The sequence below is a fragment of the Octodon degus genome, unplaced genomic scaffold (assembly GCF_000260255.1).
Source record: "Octodon degus isolate 3935 unplaced genomic scaffold, OctDeg1.0 scaffold00026, whole genome shotgun sequence".
Taxonomy (NCBI): domain Eukaryota; kingdom Metazoa; phylum Chordata; class Mammalia; order Rodentia; family Octodontidae; genus Octodon; species Octodon degus.
The window spans coordinates 4,935,608-4,944,908 of NW_004524602.1; the positions used below are offsets into that span (position 1 = coordinate 4,935,608).

General features: G+C 46.4%; 1 pseudogene; it reads left to right on the forward strand.

Annotated features, from left to right (window-relative positions):
* The first annotated feature begins 1,427 nt into the window (after nucleotides 1-1,427).
* Nucleotides 1,428-4,257, forward strand: LOC101559780 (annotated as a pseudogene).
* Nucleotides 4,258-9,301: the final 5,044 nt, after the last annotated feature.

Sequence of the window (9,301 nt, forward strand, 5' to 3'; positions counted from 1 at the left end):
TATTTGTGTGTGTGTGTGTGTGTGTGTGTGTGTGTGGCCAGCTCAGCCCACCAGGGGGCGGGGCTGGCTGGCATGTGGTGCTGGGGGATTGAACCTTGGTCCCTATGCTTTGCTAAGCTTGTTCTAAGTAGGTGCTTTAGACCACTGAGCCATCTCACCAGCCCAAGACCTTACGTATTTAATACAGTGTGCTACTCCTGTACAAATGGGGAAAAAATAGGTTTAATGTCTCTAGACCAGTATGGCTGTTAATTTTTGTACAATGTGCCAGCTATTTCTTGGACAGAGGACTAATATCTAAAATATAGTGTACAAAGAACTAAAAAAAAAAAATTAGACATTCCCTCAGAAATAAGTGACCTGCGCAGGGCATGGCAGTACCTGTTTGCGATCCCAGCACTCAGGAGGCTGAGACAGGAATGCAGTGAGTTCAAGGCCACCTTGACCTATATGTTGAGTTTGAGGCCAGCCTGAGCTACATAGTGAGTTCAAAGCCAGCCTAAACTACATAGCAAGATCTTTTCTCAAACAGCAACAATAATAATGCATCCTAGAAATGCTATGGGAAAAATGTAAGTACAAAGCAAAATAGAAGATATGGGATGTAGGGAAATAGATCTTTCTCAATGGGAAAAGGATAGAGAGAGAGAGAGAGGGAGAGCTGAGTGTGGTGGTGAACACCTGTAATCCCAGCACTCAGGAGGCTGAGGCAAGAGGATTGCCAAAACTTTGAGGCCCACTTGGACTATGTAGGGAATTCAAGGCCGACCTGAACTGAATTGCATAATAAGGCACCATCTTAAAAAAAAAAGGAAGTAAAGGAAAAGGAAGGGAAGAAGAGAATGAAAACATAATTGAGATTTTTTTCTTCATTTAAAGCCCTTTAAAATCATTTTTCATGTTCTCAGAAATTGCACTGGCTGAGATGTGTGATGAACTTGCACCAGCTCCCCAAAAGGAAGGCAATCGTTATGTACCCCAGGCATGTAGTAGTACATACTGAAAATGAAATACCCCCATTGATCAACAGGGAATCTCAATGAAAAATATACATTTGAGCTGAACAAAAGTAAAATATTCTGGTAGTCCTCTAAGTAATTATAAGGAGTAACATTTTATTAAGGATGACATTAGCTGAGGGTGGCATTGCATGCCTGGAGTCCCAGCACTCTGGGAGTCTGAGGCAAGAGGATCATAAATTCAAGCCCAGCCTGCGCAATTTATTGTTTCAGACCCTTTTTCAAGACAAAAAAAAAAAAAAAAAAAGCTTCCACCACAGCAGCCATTGAAGAACAGTAGCCATGGCCCTCTGATATCTCATGGCCTTGGGCCTCAACAAGGGCCACGAGGTGACTAAGAATGTGAGCAAACCGAGGCACAACTGCTGTTGAGGACGCTTCACCAAACACACCAAGTTCATGCGGGACATGATCCAAGAGGTGTGTGCCTTCGCCCCCTACAAGCGGCGCACCATGGAGCTGCTCAAGGTCTCCGAGGACACGTGCACCCTGAGTTCAACAAGAAAAGGGTGGGGACGCACATCTGCGCCAAGAGGAAGAGTGAGGAGCTGAGCAATGTGCTGGCTGCCATGAGGAAGGCAGCTGCCAAGAAGGACTGAGCCCCTCCGGAATAAAGCTTTGCAGAAAGTTAAGAAAAAAAAATATTTTAAAAGGCCTGAGTGGCCAGGCAAGGTGGTACATGCCTATAGTCCCAGCACTTGGGAGGCTGAGGCAGGAGGTTTACCATGAGTTCAAGGCCATCCTGAACTACATAGTGAGACCCTGTCTCAAAAAAAAAAAGCTGGTGGTGCTCTCTTGTAATCTCAGCACTTGGGAGGCTGAGGCAGGAGAATCAAGAGGAGATCAAGGCCAGCATGGGCTATGTAATGAGTTCAGGACAGGCTGAACTACAAAGGGAGACCCTGTCTCAAAACACAGCAGGCACACAGGTGCATGCATACACACACACACACACACACACACACACACACCAATCAATCAATCAATCAATTCAATGCCTGAGTGTAAGCCATGGTAGCAGATTACTATAATCCCTAAGCACTTGGAAAGCTGAGGCAGGAGGATCACTGCAAGTTCAAGGCTAGCTTAAACATAACTACAAAGGAGGCCTTATTTAAAAATAAATACATTTAAATGGCAATGGAATACCCATCTCTGACAAAACTAAACCAGAAAAGGGGATACAAATGAAGGACCATTTTGTATCTGTATATACAAAATAGGATAGATATACAGCTACTTTCTCTTAATTCAATGAGAAGAAAGATTTGTACTAATGTTTGGACAGGATATCATGTCTGCATCTTGTTCTATGAATAACCACTATGAAGACAACAATATGCAATGTATTCATTATTGAAACTGTCCTATTAATCGGTTTTGAAACTGTCTCATTGCTATTTGTTTCTCAATAAAATTAAGTAAAAAATACATGAGGGGTATTATGGCTTGTGTCTAGTTGTGCCCCTAAAGCTTCATGCAGTCATGAGGTGACTTCTAGAGTTTGTGATTAATTCATGAGCCAAAGCTGGGACTGTGGGAGTGAGCACTACACCACCCCGGGGCAGACAGCCTGGATGCAACATAAGGAAGGGAGAGAGGCGTGCTCACTGCCGCTGTTCCTTTTTTGGCTCTTGCTGCTTTGTTTTTTTCCACCACCATGAACTTCTGCCCTCTGTCATAAGCCACTCTTCCACAGAGCCACCTGATTAGGGACTGAAACCTCCACAAACCGAGCTACATAAACCTTTCCTTCCTTAATTCTGGGTGTCAGGTATTTTGTCCCAGCAACAAGAGAAAAGTAACTGAGACGGGGGATCGAGCGTCCTCTGACCACAACCTTTGGCTGGGAAAGGCCAGGGAGGCTGTGGCTCAGGGGAAACAAAGCTGCGGTGGTGGTGCTGGGGAGCCGTCCCAGGAGGACTAGCAGCAGGAGCAAGCGATCCCAAAGCCCTGGTCCTGTCCAAGCGTAAGAGGGGGGCGCTATCGCCAATCTGCTACTGCAATCTTTATTGGATGCATCCAGCTCAGGTGTGTCAGTAATCGGCCTGAGAAAGGTGAAACCACAATTATGGAGGAGACAGGAGCAATCTTCAAGAAAGCAAAGGAAATGAGAAACAGAATTCCCTTTCCTACCAGCATTTGGATAAATCACTGTGTATGTCACACTTCTCCTCTTTAAAGAGTGGCCAAGACTATATTCTCAAGGAAGAGAATACTTGGGGTCCATGTGGATAACTTCCATGCTAATGTAGCTCACACTTTTGTCACCGGTATGCCTCAGGGGACCCAAGTAACAGGGAGGAAAGCAGATGTTATTAAGGCAGCTCAGCTATGTGCCAAACCTGGGAACCAAGACACATAAATGACAGAAGCCTGGAACAAAGTTGACCACTCATTTAGCTACACACTGATAGAAGATATGCTGTCACATCAGCTGAAGCATCATGCCATCAATAGCGAGAAAACTGTTATCCAGCATTTCACTGGTGGGGGGCGGGGAGAGGTGGCTCAGTAGAATAAGCACTTGCCTGGCAAGCGCAAGGGCCTGAGTTCAATCCCTGGTTCCGCCAAAAAAAAAAAAAAAAAGAATCCCACTGGGCAGGGACACAACAAAGCTGAATTTGTGGAACGTGAAGTGTACACTGTTGGCTTTCCTGTCAGCACAGGAGAGGGCAAAGCCAAGATGCAAGAAAGAGAACCACCATTCACATGCAAGACTGCTGCAAACGCTTTGGTCTGAAAAATGCAAATTTCACATGCCCTTCTCAGTGAGGTAGAAAGTTGGTTTGATTTAGGAGCACTGGAAGATGAGGAAGTGGCTCAGATAGGTGTGGCGGAATGTGCCAAACTTGTGCCACCGCAGTCTTCTCTATGAGAAGGTAAGAGAAGTTGTTGCCCAGTTAAATCTACAGTCCTGGGGCTGGGGAGACAGCTCAGTGGAATAAGCGCTTCCCTGGCAAGTGCAAAGGTCTTGCGTTCAATCGCCGGTTCAAACAAAAACAAAAACAAAAACAAAAACAAAACTACAGCCCTACCTATGCCCTGTAGTGCCACACCAGTTCCCAGGGGTCCCTTGAGCCTGATCTCTGACCTCTACAAGTTGGAGTTACAAGTCCAGGATGCAAAGCTAAAGGTCCTCCTCCAGATTTCTGCAAGTTGGGAAGTCCAGCAAAAGAAAGCCTTCAAGACAGCAGAGAATGCCACCAGTGGGGAAACAATACAAGGGAAGGGCTAGGGGGGACAGAGATGGGTCCCATATCCCCAGCCTACTGCTCCTGTCTCATCCTCTTATGCCACACCCAGGCTCTATGAGGTACACTGTGACTTCTAACCCAGGGTTACCACTGCAAGGCGGAGTTTGTCTGCCTGCTCCCTCTGCACCAACAACCAGCCCCAACTGACCCTGGTCTTGGGGGAAGCCAGGTTTCCCACTCCCTGAAGACTGCTTTCAATAAACAAAAAGAGACTGAGGGCCAGGGAGATAGCGCCATGGCACAGCGCCTGCCTAACAAATGCAAAGTACTTAGTTTGACTCTTAGAAAAAAGAAAGAAAGAAATTGAATAATAAAATCAAGATACATGGGGCTGGTAAGAAGGCTCAGTGGTCTAAAGCACCTACTTAGAACAAGCTAAGCTAAGCAAAGCACAGGGACCACGGTTCAATCCCCAGCACCACAAGCCAACCAGCCCCGCCCCCTGGTGGGCTGAGCTGGCCGCACGCAAAATAAATAAATAAATAAATAAAAATAAATAAATAAATGTTAAAAAAAAAATCAAGGGTCAAAATCCATAGTCTTCAAGTCCATCTTTTAGCCTTTTCTACTATTTTCCTTGGTCAAAGTTTATGGCCCTACAGCACCACTAAAAATTCAGCTGAGATTTTTTTCATTAAAAAAAAATGTATTTGATTATTTCAGGGTCTCACTACACAGCTCAGACTCAGTGATCCTCCTCTTTTCAGCCTCCCCAGCACTGGGATTACAAACATAAGTATGCCACTATGCCCAGACTCTGGCCGGCTCAGTCTGCCCTGGGGGGAGGGGGTGCTGGTGCAAACTGGGGTGGACTCTGGTCCCTACGCTTGCCTAAGCTTGCCTAAGCAGGCGCTTTAGTCCGCTGAGCTATCTCGCTGGCCCCTCAGCTGAAATTTTTTTTATACTACTCTGATGCTAGCATTTTGTCATCAGTGGGGGCTTTTTCTCTTCTCGTTTCACACTCTCCCCAAGTATTTTATCTACCCTCAAAATTAAGAGGAGCTGTTCTTCAAATGGCTTTATTCCATGTGGTGGATTCCAAATCCGATACAGGCTGCCTAGTCATGCATGCCCTTCCCATTTTTAGGAGCCAAAATCTCCATTTAGGAAGAGGTTAGCCTCTATATACTGGATCTTCGCCTCTGAATCTTTCTAGTCATTTTTTTTTTCTTTCCTCTAGGGTTTTTTTCCCTCTCCCCTTTTTCACAAAGCTGTAAGAAAGTAATCCATCTCAACCGTGCCCTATGCTCTGGAGTCAGTGAGGCATTCTCTCACTCCAGCCTATACAAATCTAAGAAAAGTTCAACGAATATTTTGCCCTGTTTCAGATATTTTAACTTCCCTTCCTTGAATAAAGAAAAGAAAAAAGTAGGCATCTGAGCAGAAGACCAACTTAACGGACAGCTAGCTTTGTAAAATTAGTAGGATTAGATGAATTTTGGGGGTTTGTAGGGAAAGGTGACACATTTCAGTACCTGTGGCATGCTGTCCCAGAGAAGTGGGACTCTCACTGATTTACAAGATTTTTAAACACATTGAAAATGACACGGAGGGCCAGTCAAATAGCTCAGCAGATTAAAGCGCCTGCAAACAGGCTCAGGGGTTGGGGGTTTGATCCCCAAGACTGCTGTGCTGGGCCCACCTCTGGGGCATGCTGAGGTGGCAATTGAGACTGGGCATGGTGGCGCATGCCTGTAATCCCAGCTCTTGGGAGGCTGTAAATAGGTGGATCACTACAAGTCCGATCTAATAGTGGGACCCTGAACACCCTGTAGATGCTTCCCTAAAAAAAACAAAATAAATAAATAAAAAGAAAGAAAGAAAATGACATGGAATAAAATAAATTTCAGTTTGCTCATAAAAACAAATAGGCCTGAGGATGTAGCTCAGTGTAGAAGTCATGAGTTTAATCCCCAGAATGGTAAAAAAGAGAAGAAAAATAACTTTAAAAAAATGTAGGAGGGCTGGGGATATAGCTCAGGGGCATAAGCGCCTGTCTGGCAAGTGCAAGGTCCTGAGTTTGATCCCAGGTGCTAGAAAGAAAAAAAATAAAATAAAAATAAAGGGAAAGTTAAAAAAAGTATGGCTGGGGCAATAGCTCAGCGGTCTAAGTACCTGCCTGGCAAGTGCAAGGACCTAGGTTCAATTCCCAATACTGTATGCCTTGCCGGACCTGCGCCAAGCCAGCCAATGAAACCAAGCGTATTGGTGCACACCTATAATCCCAGTGCTGGGGATGCTGAGACCGGAGTATCACTATGAGTCTGAGCTGTGTAGCAAGACCCTGTACCAAATAAATACATAAAATATTTTTTAATTAAAAATATGTCGTTATTAGTTGGGTGCAGTGGTATGCGGCTGTAATCCCAGCACTAGGGAGGCTGACGATCGTTACAAGGTCAAGACCAGACTGGGGTACAAAGTGAGCTCAAGGCCAGCTTGCACTGCACAGCAGAGACCCTGTCTCAAAAATAAAAATGAAAAAGAAAGAAAAGAAATAATGAATAGTTATTGAGCTGGATGTGGTGGCACACATCCATACCCCCAGCACTCAGGAGGCTTTGGCAGGAGAATTGTTGAGTTCAAGGCCAGCCTGCCTGAGGTATATGGTAAGACCTCACCTCAAAAACAAGTCACTGGGGATATAGCTCAGCGGCTTAAGGATCTGCCTGGCAAGCACAAGATCCTGAGTCTGATCCCAAGTACCACAAAAATAAATGAATAAAAACTAATGTAAAGGTTAAAAACAAACAAATCAAGCAGTTTTTTTTTTTAATATTGTGAGAATTTTTTTGACGATTTTAGGTGCTGCTGGTGCTCTTGAGCAGTTTTTTTGAATCATCAAAAAATTCTACAGTTCGTGGGGAGATAGCTTGGCAGTCTAAGCACTTGGCAAGCACAAGGACCTGGGTTCGATTCCTGGTACCACGTGTCGTGCTAGGCCCGTGCTGAGTGGGCCACCGAAATCGGGCAATACAGAAAAGATTTTTTAAAAATTTAAAGACTGATAAATTATTCATAAATTATGTATTTCTTCCATAAGCTTTTTCTTGCCTTTTCTTGCCTTTCTGTTAAAATGTAAATTGTATTCTTTTAATATTTTAACATAACTTTGTAAGAATTAAAAAATTTTAAATTATTTATTTATTTGTTCATTTGATACAGGGTCTCACTACGCAACTCGGACTCCTAGTGATCCTCTTGCCTCAGCCGCCCCAGCGCTGGGATTACAGATGGGTGCCATCCACACCTGGTTTTGGGGACCCGGACAGTGCACCCAGGTTTACCCGGCCAGCGCCAGGGATCAAACTCAGGTCCCTGTGCTTGCTTGGCAAGTGCTTAGACCACAGAGCTATCTCCCCACCCCTCTTTACCATTTTTGTTTTTCTCCGAATGCCTTCAGGGCAGGTTTGCCTGGCTTGAGTTGTGGGGATCGAACTTTGTTGAAGCAGCCACTTAAAGAACTGAGCTATGGGGCAGGCCCCCTCTTTACCATTTTTTTTCTTTTTTGTTTTGTTTTTGGCAGAACTGGGGGTTGAACTCAGGCCCTTGAGCTTGCCAGGGAGGCACTTATTCCACTGAGCTATCTCCCCTATTCCACTGAGCTATCTCCCCGGCCTCTCTTTACCATTTTTTTTTAAATTTTATTTATTTGTGTGTGTGTGTGTGTGTGTGTGTGGCCAGCTCAGCCCACCAGGGGGCGGGGCTGGCTGGCATGTGGTGCTGGGGGATTGAACCGCGGTCCCTGTGCTTTGCCAAGCTTATTCCAAGTAGGTGCTTTAGACCACTGAGCCATCTCACCAGCCCCTCTTTACCATTTTTTTTAAAGCTTTTTTTTTTTTTTTTCCTTTTTTTGGATACAAGGTCTCTGCTGTGTAGCTCAGTCTGACCTTAAACTCACAGCAATCCTCGCACCTCGGTCTCCTGAGCTCTGGGATTAGATGTGAGCGGCACCATATCCCGCTGAACTATTTATCTTCATTGCATTGTTACTTCATCTAAAAATCCCTGGTCCACCGAGAGGATTCCTATCCGTGCGCGAGAGTAGAAATATTCCTTCACTCTGATATTTTGCCAACTCTATGTCATATAAAATGCATAGCTTTAACAGATAGTTTTCATTTTTGTTATTATGAGTATCTGTGAAACTAAGAGGCAAACGTTTTATTTCACAAAGTAAAATTAGATTTATAGCTTTCACATAGTTAGGCACGTGGTGTGTCGACTAGCATTTCATCTTTTTCTGAGCCCGGCAAATGTCAGAGGCGGGTCTGGTCCTAACCTCCTTGTCCCTGGGGACCTCAGCTTTATTTTCTGTGAAAGGATAAAGCGTGAGTTTACAGAATTAGAATGAGTGCATGACAGCTGCTGAGCAAATATGGCTCATAGTAGTTCCTTCCCCCTGGAAAGGCGGAAATCAGTGGTCATGAAGTGCTCTGGGGTCTGGCTTTCGGGGTGCAGGGGAGACGAATGTGGCTCGGGGTGAGGCAGGAGTCCAAGCATCCTGAGAGCGCGTGACGGACGGCGCGGGTGGGAGCCACAGTCCCAGGGGCGGTAGTGGGAAGCAGAGGAATCCCCATCCGCCCCCGCAGAAAACACTTCAGCTATGGGAAGTGTGTGTGCCCGCGAACGCGGAGGGGATCAGCTCCGACTCCTGCAGACAGCAGCACGCATGACGAAGCTCCTTCGCCTCCCGCGGTCCCGGGCGCACACGCGCTCTCCGCGGCCACGCCCGCACACCCTCGGCGCTCACCCGGCGGCCGAGGGTCCGGTTGCCATGGCGAGCAGCAGCGCGTGAGCCCGCCAGCCCCTCCCGCCCCCGGCCGAGCCCGGTCAAGTCCCACTCTGATTGGTCGCCGCTTCCTCATTATGCAAATTATTTGCGTAGACTCCGGGGCCAGCTGCCTGACGTCACCAAGCACCGGGCTGGGGCTCGGGGCTCGGCTCCCGGAGCTCGGGCGGGAGCCCGGAGAGTGCCGCGCGGGGACCCCCGGCCGGACCCCCGGGCCCCGGCCCCGCTCCGCC